The sequence below is a fragment of the Apostichopus japonicus genome, chromosome 3, assembly GCF_037975245.1.
Source record: "Apostichopus japonicus isolate 1M-3 chromosome 3, ASM3797524v1, whole genome shotgun sequence".
Taxonomy (NCBI): domain Eukaryota; kingdom Metazoa; phylum Echinodermata; class Holothuroidea; order Aspidochirotida; family Stichopodidae; genus Apostichopus; species Apostichopus japonicus.
Window position 1 is genome coordinate 8,990,811 of NC_092563.1, and position 20,063 is coordinate 9,010,873.

At 38.9% G+C, this 20,063-nt stretch overlaps 1 protein-coding gene and 1 long non-coding RNA gene across 3 annotated transcripts in view; one reads left to right on the forward strand and one right to left on the reverse strand.

Moving 5' to 3' along the window:
- LOC139962203 (sushi, nidogen and EGF-like domain-containing protein 1) overlaps window positions 1–20,063 on the reverse strand; it is a 54,918-nt gene that overhangs the window by 29,847 nt on the left and 5,008 nt on the right. The window lies entirely within an intron of this gene.
- Window positions 1,952–11,298, forward strand: LOC139962218 (uncharacterized). 2 transcript variants are annotated; one of them, XR_011791174.1, is made up of 5 exons: window positions 1,952–2,387; window positions 3,981–4,063; window positions 4,634–4,796; window positions 7,369–7,457; window positions 8,679–11,298. It is a non-coding gene; the product is annotated as an uncharacterized lncRNA (long non-coding RNA). The 2 variants fall into 2 exon arrangements; XR_011791175.1 differs by having other exon boundaries at window positions 8,686–11,298.

The following is a 20,063-nucleotide window of genomic DNA, read 5'->3' on the forward strand; positions in this document are numbered from 1 at the left end:
CTGATGGAAGGTTATTTAAATTCAACGGACGTCAAAGTCTGGAAACCTCGAAAGCTGGCAAACTCAATTATTTCTGTAATGAATGGATTTTTGTTTTTGGTGTCACTAGGATTTCACCTTTCCTCTTTGAAGTGGCTGAGAGGGTTTTCCACTCTCACTAATGACTGTTATCTGTTATTAACATTCAGAAGGGTAATACCTTTGTAATGATCAAGTTTTCTTGAACTCTTTGCTGATGTTCTGCTACTTGATTTCAGAACACATATCCTCAGTTGCTCTGTCAATCAGGTGATTCCAGGTAGTATAAACTTATTAAAAAAAGGAATCATTTAGCCGGCTGGTTTTCTGGTTACTATTTTGTTTGGTTACAATAAACAATTGAAGTTTGTTCGGGAGGGACGGAGCCTAAGGTGGGGGGGGGGGGGGTTCTATCCAGATTCTTTGTTTACATGAAAACATGAAGTACAAATAGGTAAGGAAATGCGAATCTGACCTTTTGACGAACAGTAAAATTCAGACCAGCAATATAACAGTTAAGGACCTACGTCGGAGAACAAAACACTGTGAGGTGAGCAATCCTATATGCTTACATTATATAATAACAGAAAGCATGACCAGGTAAGCAACACTAACTGCTTGCACGCAATCAGAATGCACTATGAGGTATATAAACAGTCAAATAGCTACTTGTAGTAAAACAGAAGACATTTTGGAGAAACCAAGGACGTAGGAACCGGGGGGCTGGGAGGCTCCAGCCCCCCAGTGAAAAATATGGGGGGGCGGAAGTATCATTCCGCCCCCCGCTCCGCAAGTCAGAAAACCCCTTTTTCATTTCCAAATGAGAGAAAAATTTCATTTGGAGCACCAAATTGCATTTAAGGCCAGGTGAAAATTGCAAAATTCTTTACAAAATGGAGTGGGAGTTGAAGTGTGCTATATATTGCACCAAATTGCATCTGAGGCCACCTGGAAATGCAAAAAAATTCCAAAGGGGAGGGGGACACCCCCTCCCCTTAGACCCCTCCCCCAGGCCGGCCATCAGTCTTCAGCCCCCCCCCCCACTCAAAAGTACCTTCCTACGCCACTGGGAGAAACCAACCCTAACCCGACTGCATGTATACGATCGACCACGCAAACAACGTCAACAACTCTGACAATAGATTTTGAACTTTTGTAATACGGTCAAACAATACCATCGCCCAGCACATAAACGTATAGCGTAATTAGATCAAACGATACCATAGTCCAGCAAATAAACCTATAGTGCCATATGATTGAAGTGTGCTATATATTGAAGAACATGGACATAGTGTAATTAAGCCAAGTAATATTATTCCGGCAGCTACAGACTATACCAGGGCTGTTCATACATATCCATATAATATCGGCAGCTATATATAGACTATAGCGGGGCTGTCCATACATATCTATATTATATCAGCAGCTAGACTATACCGGGGTTGTTCATATACGTGTCCATATTCTATAATAATAATAATCAGCAGTTATTTTTATGACGCTTAAGCTACCACAAATGTGGAAGAAACCCACAAGGGCTTATGGATTACAACCAGCACGTCGGGTGGCTTCCGATTCAACATTTTAACTCAATTTGGAATCTCTTCAAGTTAGAAAGTCATTTCGGATGGGAAAACCGTAGATTGCTCTTGGATTAAAAACCCAATTTTATATGACCGGCCGGGTATCGAACCCAGAACCTCCCGATTGCTAAGCCTCATTGCTTCAAATGCCATTGCCTGTATCCACTCAGCCACAACACCAGTCTAATAGACCACACCAGAGCTGTTTGGTCTGTGACCTGAAACACCTTCACTTCCGCTTCCGTTCCTAAATTTACCACTTTTATCTTATAGTTGAGGTTATATTGTTGTATCTTGCTATTACACGCAAACTGCTAATTGCTTGTTGCTATTTTGTTAGGTTTGTATGGAAAGCATGTACACTCTAAACACAATCTAGTCAAGCGAGGCTAAAGTCTAGTCATATCGACTGGTTTACGTTAGTCAACGATTATCCCGCCATAATCTTGGTAGAGATGCCTTCACGACTAACCCAAAAGGTCGCCTGACCAGAACATAATGGTCACAGTTCTATTTTAATCTGGTCCTACAATAAATGTCAGCACTGGGACGAAACTCACTAGTCAATCAGGTTGATATATTCGTCACATGAAAAAGCGCGGGAAAATATTAACAATTGTAGCGCCACGGTACGGCCTAGCGTACTGCACTGAACTATAGTACATTGTACACATACGTACACGACGAGCAAGGAACGTACAGCAGGGAGTTAGCACCCAGACGGTTACGGTACGAAAAATCAAAAAAATATTATCATCCAGTGATATTGTCAGTAACCATTGCAAGGTTAGTATATTAGACCAGTTTTCTTTGGGCCTTTGGCCAGTGTCGTTTGTTAGTCACTTAAAAAGTATATAGTATATTAGACCATAAAGTGTGTATTTTCGATTATTCCAACTTGTGTACGAACAAGCTAAGATCTAGGTCCTAGGCTAGGCCTATCATGCAGTAGCTATAGGCGAATTGCCTAATGTTAAACCTAATGACGTTAAGCTGCCTTGTAGTTGTAGTAGTTGTACAGCACAGTTTATCGTAACAGTAGGCCTCCGTATATTTACAGTATCATGGTGGCCCCGGTATTCACGCGTTTCTCATGTTTGCAATGGATAATTTCTTTACAAAATAACAAACCTAAATTAAACTTAATATTTATAATCTGTATTAGAAACTTTAGCCTTAGGGGGATAGGACCTTGGCTATATTATTCTTGAAATATTTTAGGGGGATAAATTCACAGCAGTGTTTCTCCTGCACTTTCAGGGGGGACATAGCCTAGGCTTAGGTCCTAGGCCATATTATTTATACCTAGATTAGGTTTGAGTTAAGGATTAGCCTCCAATTAGGGTCACCCTAAGATAACGAATTAACTAGAATAGTGTGTATGGGATTGTGTAGTTGTGTGCGAAACTGTTACACTAAATAAGCTGATTATTCCTAGGGCCTTATAGCCCCCTCCCCCAGGCCTAGCCCTAAATAGTTTTCATAAAATACAGAGGCTAGGCCTATGTTTCATTCGAAACATCAACTGAACATGACGCCAATCTTTTATTACCAGTTTGTCCACTGACCATCCTATCCAACAATCCCGTTAACAATTCACAGGAGAATACACTCCCCCTTCCAAAATAAACATTGGGGACCTTGGAGCAATCTAACAGCCTATTGCTGCCACAGCTGTGTCATATCAATTTATAGGCCTAGTTGTCAGTAATATAGAGGGGGAATATTTCTGGACAATTGCACTGACTTGTCCGGAATTTTTGTCTAAAATTTGTTATATATTCTAGCGGCATGAGTTGGGACAGTTTTTTCTGCTATTTTTTAAGTTTGTACAAAACAGTTCCGATTCAGAACAAAGGTGGGTGGGTGTTTAATTTGTTGTAGCTGTTTGTAGGGAGTCATATAGCCTTGGACTAGGCCTTTTTTCAAGATGGAATATTCCTCGCTTTACCTGTGGTACCGTGAACCGCAGTTGATCCCCCTAGGCTAGCCCTAATTCCATTGGAAATAAAATAGGACATCTTTTACGGGGTGTTTCATTCAACTTTTTGGAAATACTACAATTTCAAACATAAATGTATTTGGTTATCATTGTACACTTGACAAATGAAAATGTAGCTACCATAGCGGATTGATTAATGTTTGCACATGTTTCTTTTCCATACAGGTACAGTATCAAATGCATTCAGGCTTCTGTATCACTGCATAGTAATTTCACTTCCATTTCTACTGTTCATTTTAGTAATGGGATGTGATTAAATAGTTGAATTGTGACTGGTATCGTACCGTACATGTTTACCCACATGCTGTACAAAATATGCACATGAACATTAGGGATGTGAACAAATAACAAAAGTTGTATGTCTATCACATTGGCAGATAGACGTCGTTTAATTGTGGAAGAGGATGCTACTAGCGAAGTGGTTAAGAAAGTCTATCCTTGGCTATTTGAAGATGAAGAGGTACTGTATTAATATGTCTTTGTAGATATTATTTATTATACAGTAGTCTGCGTAAAAGTAAAATTCAATCTTGTGGTTTCAAAAGTTATGGACATTTGAATATATTCACTTTATGCCCGCCACTTGTTCGAACCACGACTTTGTTTTTCAAAAATCAATTCAAGACAGTGTTGCGCTAAGCAGTGCGATTGCAGGATTCCCACACTTTTTTTGCTGATACCGCTATTGGGAATTTGTAGGGGGGATGTTCCCCCTTAAAAAGAAAACCACTTTGTTTTATTCTGAGCTAGAGCCCGATCTATACCTTTATCAGCAAGATCACTCCGCAAAACCTCATGTCCTCATCCCAAGACTTGGGGAGCCTACTGCTCCTACATTGACCAGCTACAGTAGTCTCTCTCTACTTCTTTACCAATTCGCATCTTCCATCCCTTTCGACATGTCTAAACCATCTCAATCTACGTCTCTGAACATAATCCCGAATATGTGTTAGTCCTTAGCGATCTCTTAACTTCTCAGGTGAATTTACCATATGTACTGTATAATCTAATTGATCTCATTTAACCATAGATACTACTTGAATTAAAGCGACTTGAAGGAAAGACGACAATGGCACAGTTGCTTGGTGAAGGGCTTTCCAAGTATGGAGATGCCATAATCCGCTGCACTTTGAAGATGAAGCATCCCACTGTCATAGATACATCCATGGAGAAGGACGAGGGTGCCCGTTAAGGTACATTAGTAACAATTCAATCTGTAATTCACTATTCAAGTGATCATCACCCAGGTATGTGCTGGGTCTTCAAAATGGACTACGAGCAAAGTCTGAGGCAGGGCTGGATGCAAAATATGTCTTGGTAAGGGGGTATAACCATTCATATGTATGGTAGTGAAAAATAAACACCTTCATTAGACATTAACGTTTGTCGTCTTGCATCATACAGTCTGAGGAAAATAGGGCGCATCCGTACATACTCAGACTGTGGTAGCACTAAAAGGCTAGTGCACGCATTTGTCTCTTCACATCTTGACTCTTGCAACAGACTCATTTATGGACTGCCAAATAAGCTCCAGCGTTGTACGAGCTGCCAGGTTGGTTACCTTATCTAGGAAGTGTGAACACATAACCCCCATCCTTGTAAATCTCCACTGGTTACAAGTGAAGAAGCGTATCATGTGTAAGTTAATGCTTTTGACCTACAAAATATTAAATAAACTTGCTCCATACTATCTATGTAAACTTCTCAATATCAATGAACCGGTACATATTCTCAGGTCAAATGCTGCTACAACACTTATTGTACAAATGTCAGCACCATTAGTTACGGTGAGAGTTCTTTTTTCAGCAGCTGCTAAACTCTGAAACCAACTACCACCACATGTTTGAAATGCTAAATCTATATGTAAATTTAGGACCTTGTTAAGACTTACTAGAGGGTTGTGTGATTTTAAATTATGCTGATTTAAATCAGTGTTTTTTTTTTAAATCACTGATTTAAATCACTTTTCTAATTCTTGGCAGGAAAAGTTGAATTTGTGGTAAGCATATTCTCTGAAATCAAGCAGTTCCTTATAAAATAGAGTCTCAATCAAGTATCAAAGCAATTTCAGTAAATCTGGGGGGGGGGGGGGGTTGTATTTTCAGGGAGAAAAATCCTTGTCAAATACACCGGTATGGCATGAGGCCTATCATGCTAAAACAAATTGAACAATTCTAGAAATTGCCTGCTAGAATCTCCTCAGAGTTCAGTTAAGTTCAGTAGAATAAGGATCAGGATGGACCCTGTGAAAGACCCTGTACCACAGATAACCCAGACTGCCAGATATGATCATGGATGAACACAATCAAGTGCTCAGATGATAACGAGACAGGCTGTGTATTGACGGTAGATTGCATAAATTATGGCTGTGAAGTACTTCATTTGGTACAAACAAGTGTTCTGTGTTCAACAAAGGGAAATTGGTACAGTATCATGGGCCACTTAGTGGAGGGTATATAGGCCCTAATTTTGAAATTATATTCAAGACTGTTGACTTCCCTTGATTGTCCCGAAATCAAATTAAATCATTGGGCTGACTGCTCGTATGTGATATGGGTGGGTATAGATGTTTTTGGAAGATTTAGGTAACATTTGAGAGGAAATTGAACTTTTGATTATTGCAAACTTTATTCGATTATTAAAAAAAAAATTAAAAAATCAACTCTGAATTAGCATTTATATTTGCAATATGGGTAATGTTTTGTATAATTATATATTTTCTGTGTGCAGTGCATTGCAGCATTGTGGTCTTGGACGGAATGCCCTATATAAAAACGTTTTATTATTATTAAGGTTATTATAACATGTTTGAAGTTATGGATATGGATATAGAATGTCTATTCCAATTTCCAAAAATATATTGTTCAATATGCAAATCCATGGGTGGAAGTAGGTGGTATGTGACAACCTGCCCCCACTTCCCCCTATATGCCTATATGTATTATAGGCTACACGATATGCAGTTTGATCCATTTATATGATGCAATGTTACATTGTTACAAGCTGAGTATATGGAAATCTAGTCTACTTACTCTACTTTGGAAACAGCTGTTGCCAGCTGAATCCTGATGTTCAAATTTTCATGTGTCAATCTGCTTGCTAGTCTGCTCTCTATTATCTTCATTTTACTGAAGACCTCAGAATATGGTATATGGTTGTTAATTCAGGGAAAACATGTTCTCGGACTTCAGGAATCTGTACGTATCAATGAAACCTATCTGCTTTGGGTCCAAGATACGAGTTTTGACAACTGATACATATTCTTGACAAATGGAGCAACTCTTTCAATACAATCTCAGTATTTGATATTTTTCCATTAATGTTTCTATATTTTGCTTCAAATGTTCCTTATCAGTTATCATTGTCTTGAATCCCTCAAGCTGAAACAATGACATGGATGCAATCATTTTTATGGCCCATGCCAGTAGGGGCCCACGACAAATAACTGAACAATTGGCTTAACTTAAAGATGCTTGCTTGGGTTGAGCTCATACTTGATATTACTTAGCTAAGTAGCCTAGACCTTATCAAATGATACAAATATCTTTGCTGAAAATAAGACCTGTGATGTATTTAGTACTCTACTTTAATATTATCACCTAAGCAATTTTTATCGAGTATTGAGTATTGCTCTCCGGACTGCAGATGAGTGAATCTGTGATATTTTTGTCCTATCGATGTTGCCAAATATGACATAATATCACTCTTCTGAAATGTCATGATGTTATGAGTGCTTTAACATTCTGTTGTTGATTTTTCTTTTAGAGTCTAGAATGCATGCAGCAATTCTGTCAGTTCCGACTCTACTGAATGAGAAGTTGGGTGCTATGATTGCATTTGCAGATGAGGATAGTGTAAGTACCCAATGTATTATTTAAATCAACAGTATGTAAACTATGGGTCAAGGCCATCAGAGGTGGTCTGATATTGTATGTTACAGTGTCGAGGGTTCATCATGATAGTGCCCTGGTAGTGTTTCCTTTGGGGTATTCAGCAATTTTAGGTCTGATGCCATATGGGCTATTTCAGGAAATAACTCAAAATTAATATTTTCCTACAGATTGTATGGTCACAATGCTTAGAGTTTAATTGTCACGATAGTGTTTTGGTAGTGCTCCTTTGGGGTGTTTGGAATTTTAGGCCAAAGGTCATGTATGGGCCATATGGGCCATTTTGAACTCCTGAACTCCGCCTGAAATCACACAAAATGTTTCTTTTCCTATGAATTCAATGGTGCAGTGTTGAGCATTTTTCACAGTGGTACTTAGGTAGTGCCTCCTTTGGGTTTTTAGGATTTGGGGGCCTAAGTCACCTGTAGACCATATGGGCCAATTTATGAAATCACTCAAAATGATAATTTTCATACAAATTTGCCCTAAAATTGGGTTTAGCCCTAACATTTGTTGGGGCATCTTTTTTTTTTTGGGGGGGGGGGGCATTTTTTGGCATCCTTATTTCTGGGGGGCCTTGAAATATTTGGGCCCTGAAAACCTTCTGTCTGCAACAAAGGCCCGCACATCTGATCATTATTCCCTAACTAAATATCACATGTATGACCTGGGAGTGTTCATAGCTGTAAATATAGTAAGGGCATCATCACAAAGGTAGAATAGACTAGTATGTATGTGATAACTGGAACAGAATGTTGGACAGATTTCAATCTGTAGTTGCAGTAACCATAACCCAATGTGGATTTCCTGATCAGCCCCAAGTGTATTAAAATCATCTAGTGGAATGAATCCCTACCATGATGTAATTAGCTGTAACAAGATGTCATAACTCATGGCAAATATTCATTTCTCTCTAAAATACACGGAACCAGTGCACCATTTAGCTTTGTTGTTTCATTTATTCTATTATTTATATCATCAAAAATAGTATTACTTGTAGTGAATACGATGTACTGTAAATTGATTTGAAAAAATATTTAAGAAATTATTTATTTTGACCCTTCGTTGGTGGAGTATATTTGTTTGTTGGTCACTCATGGCCATCATGTGGATCAGCCACCCCTCCCATTTTCTGAAACTGGAAAGCGCTGTATATTGAATACATATACCTTAATATCTTTGCAGGTTACAGACTTGTCAGACGTGCCAGTTTATATCCAGGTGACAGAGGATGAAGGTGTTCCAGAGTACACTGTGATAGTGGAAACCTTGCAAGTAGCTACTTTGAAAAGTTTGTTCGCAGCCATGTGCACTTATTTGGCAGTGTTCTATGTCCTAAATATGGCATATGAGCCTTTGCTGAAGAAAACCCTTCAGTTTTAAAAAAAATCGTTTTGCATGTTGATGATACTACACCGGCAGATAAATCAGTCAATAAAATTCTGGAGAAACTAAACATGCAAATCGCTAAAAATTGATGGCCTAATCACTGCTCCAGGCACCTACCATTTTTTGTACAGTTTTTTTGGCTCAAACTGTCATCACATTTATAACATAGAATACTACCTATCAATTGCACTAGCATATATGAGTCAAAATAGGCTAAGGTGTTATAAAACTGTAACTAACTTGCAAATAATAAGTCATTGAAAATTTTTTCATTATCATTTGAGCTGTTGCGTGTGTTAGTTTTGACTTACAAAATGTTGTTATTTTTGGTTACGATGCCGAAGGCCGAGTAACCTATGCGATCAAGTTGGCATGTGTGAGGGTGCGTTTGTTTTGCTATCTGACCGAGGACTTGAACAAACCAATTTCAGGTCCTCGGTTGTGATTTCTAAAGAATCACCACGTCCTCGGAAGAATTCTATTGTATGGGGTATTGTTAATGTTACGGTACGTGGATTTGAACAATGGAAAATACAATGGGGTCCTCGGTCTGAACGAAACACAAACATGTATGTGTGTGTGTGTGTGATGTGACAGCTTGCTCGTAAACACAATATCTCAACAACGACACATTGGATCAATGTCATATTGGACTGGTGATGTGTGGATGGTCCCTATTGTTTTTGTTCTCCATCACATGAATATTAATAAGTGGGTAGGGCTTAAAGTAAAATTCTTAAAATGTCAATATCTTCGCAACGGTATGTCCGATCTGCTTCATACTTGGTATGGTGATGTAAGTGGTTCATTGTCACATGACAATGGAATTTCATCTAATTAGTATTCATGAGTAGGTGGGGCTTAATCCTTAATTGCTAGAAATAGCTTGTAAACCTGAAATCTTAGAAATTAAATGTTGAATTACTGTCATTTTGAACTAGTACATGCTCCATGATTAGTAGATGTTCCCTATTGTTTTTGTTGTTCATGACATGAATATTAATGAGTAGGCAGCAGTTAAAGTGAAATTCTTAAAATGTCAATAACTTTGCAATGGTATAACCGATCATCTCCATACTTTGTTGATTGGTGGTGGATAATAATAGTTACATTTTCATATGAAAATAACATGTAACCTCATTAATATTCATGTGTTTGTTGGCCATATCGCATTTGTTGTCCCTCATTCCTAAACTCCTGTCATTCGTCACGTTTGACATGTTTTCCTTGTTCCTGGGAGCTTGCTGATCTTATCTATATTTGTTTTGCTTTATAAAACCATGAAATTGGCTAGCCAGGCCATTAAATGAGTAGACCAGTGACAAATTAAACTGGACTGAAAAAAAGTAACCTTTGCAATTAAGTTGGCATATGTGTATGTTGTGATGAGTTGGCATGTTTGTATGTTTTGATCAAGTTTGCGTGTGGGTATGTGTGTATATGTATGTTGCATAAATAGCTGGCTCAGACAATTAAAGGGATAGTCTATAGTGAAAATAGTAAATGAACTTAATAATCTGGTATTACTGTACATGTACCTATAGAGTATAGGGAAATCTTATGTGAGTGGGGTAGATTAATGTGTTGGTAGTAAGGTGTGAAACTGGTAAAATCTGATGGGTGTCAGGTGGGGGGGGGGGGTTGTCAGATGAGTAGGGTGATGTTGGGATCAGGGTTGTAGGATGGTAGGTGAGGCTGCAGGTGGTATGATGGTAAGGGTTCCGCTCTGGGTTGGGGATATGGGTTGTGTCGTATGATCCCCATGTGTTTGTCTGGAGAGGGGGTGTGGGGTGGTGAAATGCCTAGAGTCAACTATATCACTTTTTTTCAACTTTATATGTACATCAATAAAGGCATTAATTTTTGGTTTTGTTTACGATGGCTAGGTAATCTACAGTTTAGCATGTTTGCAAGTGTATGTATAATCTTAAAAACAATATATTTAATTACTGTAAATGTATTGAATAACTTGTAGATATGCTACATTATCATTACATGGACCTCATTGTTTTTGTTGTCCAGTACATGAATATGTGGGTGGGGCTTGTAATCAAATTCTTAAAATGTTGATATTTTTTCAAATATATGTCTGATCACCTTCATACTTGGTAGGTTGGTACAGTAGTGCCACATGAAACTGAAATTTCATTTATATTCATAAGTGCACTGACAACTTTATGTCTGATCAGCTTCAGTTTGGTTTCAGTTGTCTGGCAATAAGTACAATACAGGTATATGACAATAACAAATTCTGACTTATCTTATTTCATAAACTCTCATCGGCATCAGAACCACTAAACCTTTGGGTTTTCTGGTTCTTCAATTACTGATGAAATCAGACACTCTTTTGTACTTACTATTGAGGTGAAGCATATGTAGTGTTTAAGAGAAAATATAAAATGTGATTCCAAATTAATACAGAAATTCTTGCTTTCTTTTTTTCATGTGAGAGGGCTTGATGGTCTAGCAGTGGTTAAGGCCCAATCAGGTTTTATATCCAAGAATTGTTCCCACCAGTTAGCTCAACAGACAGCTTTGTACCTATAAGGGAGTTGTCGCAGGTTCGAATCCGTGGTGGGTCATATAAAACTAGTATAGAAAAACTACTTTTATCCATGGGCAAGACTAACTGGATTAGTCAAGTGACTGCTGGACTAATCATTTAGGTCGCTTGACAAAAGCCTGGTCGATAGAGCATTGTTGAAAGACTAGCAAAAACTGGTCATGTGACTAATTGAATAAGTCAATTGACATCTTGACTAATCGTTTAGGTCGCTTGACTAAAGCCTGGTCGATAGAGGCATAATTGAATGACTAGTAAAAACTGGTCATGTGACTAATTGAATTAGTCAACTGACATCTTGACTAATCGTTTAGGTCGCTTGACTAAAGCCTGGTCGATAGAGGCATAATTGAATGACTAGTAAAAACTGGTCATGTGACCAGGTTTACTTAGTCATATGACCAGAACTATTTGGTCACTGGACCAAAAGTTTGTCAAGTGACTAGAATTAACTGGTCGATAGAAGCATTGTCTGGACTAATGTACTCTAGTCATCTTGACTAGATTATGTTTACAGTGTATACTCATGGGTACTTCTTATGAAAACAAGACAATCTAGCCATGAAAACACAATCGGACCTGACATTTGTTGACTTTTCACCGGTATATATGTTTTAATCAAAGAATGCAAAAACAGACGGAAAGAAAAAGAATTTCGTTTCATCACCCTACAAAGGATCTTAAAATCAGATAACTGTTCACCGTGGTGTTGCTTCTGTGTGGTAAAATATACTTGTTTGTAACGTGAAGGGCTGGTGACAGTTTCCATTGAAGAAATCCTGGTACCCCTCCCCCTACCTCCCCACCCCCTCCGCTGATACAGGTACATCGGTACTAGTTGTCCATTATGTCTAGCGTATAGTGGAAATAGTTATTTCTCAATGGACATTCTGTCGGGTCAAAACCGTAGAGTGTATTCGTGGTATAGATGAAAGTTCTGATGTGATTTTTACTCTTCAGCTCTTTCAGTTTATGTTTGTATCTGTAAAATGTTTCAAAGTGTGAAAAAAAAAGCTTTAAGTCGCATCCCATCAATTCTCTACTACACTGGCAGTGAAATATCCAGCCTTCTCATTCAAGTTAAGAGGAGGGCGAGGTCTGAAGAAGGACCGAATGAATCTTGGCAGAATTGATGACATGTCTTACAGCCTAGTGCTATAGTCTCATGACGGTTAAACAAACGTTGTTGTATAATAAAATTGGCAATTTAACACAACAGTTTCTTCTCCCTTCAGTGTATAGCACAAATATGCCCAAATCACAAATTTAGCATGAAATGTCAACGATCTTCATTGTTAACGTAGCTCTGTTGAGGTAATTGGGAGTTTGAATAGCACTTTCATTTCAATTATTTCCTATGGGTGTGTATTAGGTCTATGACATCTGAAACATATGTCAATTAAGGCTATATTTCATAATTTCCTGTTCTCATTTGTGGGAATGGAGAGACGAGAAAGTTGTGCAAAAGTTATAATGAAGCGGACTCTTGCCCCCCCCTCTCCCTGCCCCATGTCCCTTTCCCCCGAGATATATCTCCTATGAATGAAACGGTACCAAGAATGGGGTCAGTTTGGTAATTGGCTGGTCTTCGTGTTCATGTTATTTGCTGGCCTTCTGTTAATGTTCTGTTAATACATTTGGATGCAGCAATCCGCTGAGGAATAAAACTGCTCCCAGAAAGGTTAACATCCGTTATAAATTGTTATAAATGAGTAATCGATAATGAAACAAGGTTACGATTATGATTTGCATTTTTCGTCGTGCAACGCGACTTAAACTAAATGATAATGGATCTTCGCATACCTCATGGCTGGACCTACTTCTATATAGTTACGTCATGGCAGTTTAAAGCTAATATAAGCTTACAACTTATAATCAGGGATATTCCAAGAAGCAGGCTTTAATGTGGTCTGGAAAGGATACATTGAGGATTTTGTTAATTAAAAAAAACGACGAAACTCGTGACAATGCTTCTGTTGATACAAAGGCTGAGAAAAGGCTTCCATAAAACATAATGTAGTTATAAAATCAGAATATGTCTGTCTGCTTATTTCAAAGTTCTCCATCTGTTATCCCGCATTCTTATTATGCATTTATTAAATCGAATTTATTTATTTTCAATCACATAGGAGCTAGTATTTTCTGTTCGGAAATTTCAATGGAAACCGAATGAGTGAGTCAAACCAGGGATACTACCAGATATGCGTACATATCTTCATCGGCATTTCACAAGGAAGTTAGTTTTCTTAGGGTGATTTGTTCGATGTGAAAATAACAACCAATCTTAGATATTATCTGGCTCCATGAGCAGGAAACGATACTAAATATAGCAAAGGTCGTACGGGAAGTATTAAAGGCTATAAGTTATCCCGTCGTGTCACCGTGTCGTTAGGTCACTCTCGTATGGTTGGAGCATCTCAATTGTAAAATCCTTTAGAAACAATTCGGTCATCAAACTTGGCAATTGCAGGTGCAACTCGAATTTCTCACGCTTGTCTAAAGAACAGTTGAAACCGCCAACAGAAAGTTGCTACTGTTTTGGACAGTTCGAAGGCGTGCATGTCGTAACGGGGCCGACCCGCGGTGTTGTGCGTTTGCGACCTAACGTCTCTTACTGTCAAGTGGCCTAAAGCAGACTTATTTCGTTGTGTTATACTTTAATAACGAATGTCTTAGTTGATCGAGAGAGCCCTAGAATCCAACAACATGACCTAGGTGTACAGCAGGCTATGAAACAAGCTCTAGTGGGCATGGCGTAGGCAGCTACTATACATTCATAATTGCGCAGGCCCCAGTCTGTATTGCGTACGTGTATACTTCCTAATAATAGGTGAACAGGACCTAGCCTAGCTACATGGCATTTGTGGCACATGCTACTTCCATAGCGGTACAGGCTCCAGCGTGCAAGAATACGTAAATAATTCCTTTAAGTGAGAAGGCTCTTATAGCCTGCATGACGTACGTGACTTAGGCTACTTTGTAGATGCACTGGCTTCAACCTCCATAGCGTACGTGACGTAGCCTATTAGTCTCCATAGACTATAGGCCTTCGTGTAATAGGCTACTTCTATAACTGTCCCGGCTCCAATACATAGCATATAGGTTATGCCACGTATGCTATAGAGACTGGAGATGGTAAAGCTATAAAATAGTCTATATCACGTACGCTAAGGTTATTGGAGCCGATGCAGCTATAGAAGTAGTCTATTACACGTACGTTATGGAGACTGGAGCCGGTACAGCTATAAAAGCTGTAGAAGCTATATAGCTGTACCTGTAAATCCAGGACATTACATAGGCTACTTGTAGAGCTGTAGCCTGCTCCAGTACACCCAGTACATGGCATAGACTATTTGTATAGCTGTACTGGCTCCAGTACATCAAGTTCATGGCATAGGCCACTAGAATAACTGTACCGATCCAGTAGGCTTCATGGCATAAGCTACTTGTATAGCCGTACCGGATCCAGGAAATCCAGTATACATGGCATATACTACTTGTAGCTGTACCGGCTCCACTCTGCATGACGTGGTACACATGATTCTAATTATCATTTAACTGTTGTTCAAAGTTAAAAACGATCATCACAATTTCGCCTGCTTAAATATTGTGACCTATAGATCAGTCTTGTGATTATATTACGTCCTGCTACATTCATAACTGTAATCTTCACAAAGACAAACATATTTTATACAGCACTCATTGGTTATGGTTAACAACTCTAAGTCCATAAAACACCGATACGTTCTACATGAGGAGACGGGTAACAAAATCAACTTAAATGGTAGACAAAACACATGCCCCATAGTTACTTAAATATCTAAAGTATTGAGAGTGGCTGTTATATAGTCATTAAATACCCAAATCGCGATAGCCGGAGTTTTGATCAGAAAGAGAACGAAAACCTTCGATTTAAAGTCCAATAATTCTTCGAGAGAAATCGAAGTATTTTTTGAAGAAGTCGGATCCGGTCCTTTAGCAGAAGCTTGTAAAATAATATCTTTAAATTGATATCTCTTAATTGTTGAGGATTTCTATAATGTATTGAATCTATATTCTCTAGATGTGTGTTAGAATACCGTGCAATTAATGAACTATCTTCCCATGTATTTACAGATGTAGGTATACTTTTAAAGATATCACTAATTCGAATAGCCTACAAGTTATCTGTATACTTTATTTCAAAATAATTTCACTCGACTTAACGATATCGTCTAAGTAAAAATATCTTTGTTCATATAGATAAAATAAGTTACTCTTAGAGATATTTATTTCATATTAACTTACACATTAAAGGCATATACACCGCATCATATATGTTGATGGTTTTAATGCTACTTTCAGTAAACGATGAATCTTGTATCCAATTTTCTCGACAGATTATAAAGTTCCCTTACTAAAATAATATATACAAACACTTAATTGTTCCAAGGTTTATATACCCGTTAGGATAATCCTATAACGTATATAGTTAACGTTTTGTTCATTCACTACATAGTGCAGTGTGATGCTTTGGATCATAATACAGACTAAATACTTCCATCTAAATAAATAAATGTCAGGAAGTAACGTCTGTGTCCTGCATGTACAGCTCAAATTGAAACCGTTCAAGTCAAATTGCCTTTCCGAGATTCGCTGTTAACATCTGTCTGAAGTTTACAACGAAATATTGGTTAGACTAACAGGTTAAACAAGAATACCGGTGCATGGTTTCATCGACACAGCCTCTTCAGCAATTCATTTAGACCTGGCAGGAGCTTGCAAACTAACTATGCAGCTAATATGTTAATGGTCTTGTTAGTATGTTAGTGACATCATGGTATTACAGTCAGTAGAATGATCTCGTTAGTGTGTTAGTGACATCATGGTATCGCAGTCAGTAGAATGATCTCTTTAGTGTGTTAGTGACATCAAGGTATCGCAGTCAGTAAAATGATCTCTTTGGTATGTTAGTGACATCATGGTATCGCAGTCAGTAGAATAATCTCTTTAATGTGTTAGTGACATCATGGTACCGGAGTCAGTAGAATGATCTCGTTAGTGTGTTAGTGACATCATGGTATCGCAGTCAGTAGAATGATCTCGTTAGTATGTTAGTGACATCATGTTATCGCAGTCAGTAGAACGATCACTTTAGTGTGTTAGTGATATCATGGTATCGCAGTCAGTAGAATGATCTCTTCAGTGTTTTAGTGACATCATGGTATCGCAGTCAGTAGAATGATCTCGTTAGCGTGTGAGTGACATCATGGTATCGCAGTCAATAGAATGATCCCGTTAGCGTGTTAGTGATATCAAGGTATCGCAGTCAGTAGAATGATCTCGTACTTGTGTTAGTGACATCATGGTATCGTAGTATTAGTATGATACTGCCATAGCAGTTCCTTGCTCTAAGGCATTGTCCTGTGACAGAGTAAAAATTACATAGTTTCTTTAAAACTTGAATGTAAAATCCTGCCGTATTGACACCTTATCGGCGTTAAAACAAGTTTTCAAGGCGCGATGGATATTTGAACAATTGAAGAGGTAACTTATGGGGCGTCGGTAGGGAGGGTGGGCGGAGTGGGTAGAAGGGCTGCCACCGGAAGAAAGTTGTCATTGAGGGAGCAGTGTCACTAATAGTACATAAATTCCTGCAGTTTACACTTCCTTTTCACTGTCCCATTTCCTGGTTTCAGTGGTCCACCACCCCTCTGAAACTTATGAACAGAAAGATTGCGACTTACCTTTTAATGCATACCTACTTGTCAATCAATAATTTGTACGGACCGTCAATACCTCCATCGGGAAGGCTGTGAAGGTCATGGTCTTACGGGCGGTAAACATACAAGACACATCCACATCCACATCTTTTGTATATCATTGTCGCATAAGAATTGGCAGGATAGGTTGGACATGAGGGCCACAGAGGATTAATACACACAATTGCCCGACACTGATATCACTGCATGGATTCTTACCGTCACGTGATCTATGTATGTGAAAGGAACCGAAGTATGAAGGAATCTTGCCCAAGTCACATAGTTATACCAAGATGCTGTCACGTGACCTCTGCATATTTTTTACATAAAGTTTTGCTGTGACGTTTAGCTGAATATCATATTTCATAAATGATCGAGTAGGTTGACTGCCAGCATAGCTTTGTGTTACAAAGGACGGTAGTTCACGGCAATGACTCCGTCTCACATTGGGACTGACACAATGTAGACATATCTCATACTGGGACTGACACCGTGCAGTCATATCTCACTTTGGTAATGACTCCGTACAGTATGATATCGCACATTGGGACTGACAATGTAAACATATCTCATACTGGGACTGACACCGTGCAGTCACATCTCACTTCCTTAGTGCAGTGGCGGCGGAACCGGGGGGGCTTGGGGGGGCTCAGCCCCCCCAATAAAAAAGTTGAGGGGGCAAATGCATGATAAGCCCCCCAATATTTACCAAGGCTCCGAAACGTGCATCTGCCCATTTTTCAATGCATACTTGTCGATCTGTCCGATGCACACGTATACACTATAGGTGTAATAATTTTAGTAATTGCTGGGGGACCCTCGGCCCGTCCCCTGGCTATAGACCACATTGTCACCCCAACCGAGTCTTCACGCGGTTGGGAAGCAGTGAAAAGTGGAAGCAGTGAGTGTGAGTACCGGTAAGCGTAACACAACTTCGTCTTAGGCCAATGACTTGCCTCATTTCAGCCAGTTCTCCAACATCCCCTTACTTAGTGGCGGAGCGTCCATATATACAGTCAGGGGGCGGATGCCTCCCCCCCCCCCTGACGGACTCAAATGGACTGCTGGCGCCCTTTTCAGCTTTTCACTACTTTTTACTTATTCGCGATTTTTGACTATTTTATTGCGCTCTCATATACCTATTGATATTTGTCATATTCTGTTGGTTTAATTTTCCGACAAAATGGCGACGACACCTATTTATTCTCCGTTTATCTGCAAATTAGCAAGGCCCCGGAAAGGGTCATTTCCTGCAATCTAGGGAGTATCTTTACTCAAAAATTTTCTGTACGCTCCGCGCCAACCTGTGGTGGCGCTCCGCTTAGATAGTGTCGAAAGCTCCCCTACAGACCATTCTCGCCCTCCCTGACCAATACTCTAGCTCCGCCACTGCCCTTACTACACTAAAAAACATCTTTGCGAGTACACTACGAGTAATAGCTACTCTCTTAAAAAACCATCGAATATACAAATTACAATGTTTTTACAGACTTTTACGTGCAATCTGAGAAATTGCAGGCTTGAGACCTATATTTTAGGGCTGGGTATTCGCAGCATAAAACACTCGGAAAGTGCCGTTTCCGGCCATCTGGGGGTTTGAAAAAACCCAAATTTTCTTGTACGCTCCGCGCCAACCGATGGTGGCGCTCCGCTTAGATAGTCTCCACACATTAGCCCCCCAATAATTTTTCCGTTCCGCCGCGCCTGCCTTAGTGACACCATGTAGGATGATATCTCACATTAGGGATGAACCATACAGGATGATATCTCACGTTGTGACTGATATCTTGTTGACATCTTACACTGGGACTGACATCATGTAGTCATATCTCACTTTTGAAATCATACAGTAGCTTGTAGCTCGTTTTCCGAAAAGAAGACGAGAGAAACTGAAAAGAACAGGTATAGACTACGATAATGTAGCAGAGTGTCCCTATTGTAACTCCTCGATGAAAAGGCACAACTTTGCATGGAGTGAACATGTCTATAAAGGGCACCCTCAGGAAGTAATGGAACTGCATGCTAACTGTCTGTCTCTGACAAAAGTGCAGTCCTGTAATCATATCTATTGGAAGACTTCTACTCCTTTGTATTCACTGTGGTTTGTTGTTCAGATGCACGAACGTAACGTGAGCGATTCATTGATTCGGAGTTTGCGCTTTATTACATACCATGTTATCATACGTACGATCAATTTACATTGCATATTCTGTGCATGAAAGATATATCCTATATACATACCGTTAATATTCATATCCTTTTATCATTATTTTCGATGAAATCCATTCCACATAATGTGTATGAAATATGCCATGCATGCTATACATACCGTTAATAATAATATTCATATCATGTTATCATACGTACGATCATTTTACATTCCATATACTGTGCATGAAAGATGCTATACATATCATACCGTTAATATTCATATCATGTTAACATACGAACGATCAATTTACATTACTTATACTGTGCATGAAATATGCTATACTACATACCATTAATATTCATAGCGTTTTATCATTATGTACGATGAAATCCATTCCGCAATGTGTATGAAAGATGCTATACTATCCTATTATCATAATTATGTACGATCAATTACTACTCATATACTTTAGTCTACACGAAGATGGCACTAAGACCCGAGCATTGCTTTTGTTTTCTTGCACTTGTAATGTACGTCATAATACATGTATGTTAGTATTGGGAACGACATGGGATATGCGGCAACCTATACTGGTAGCCAGGGTGGACTGATAAGGTCACCATGTCTTATTTTTGATCATGTAATGTAAATATAATCTAGATTGGTTTAATTCCAAACGATAGCTTCAAGTTTATCGATTAGATTACCTATTCCATTCTTATATT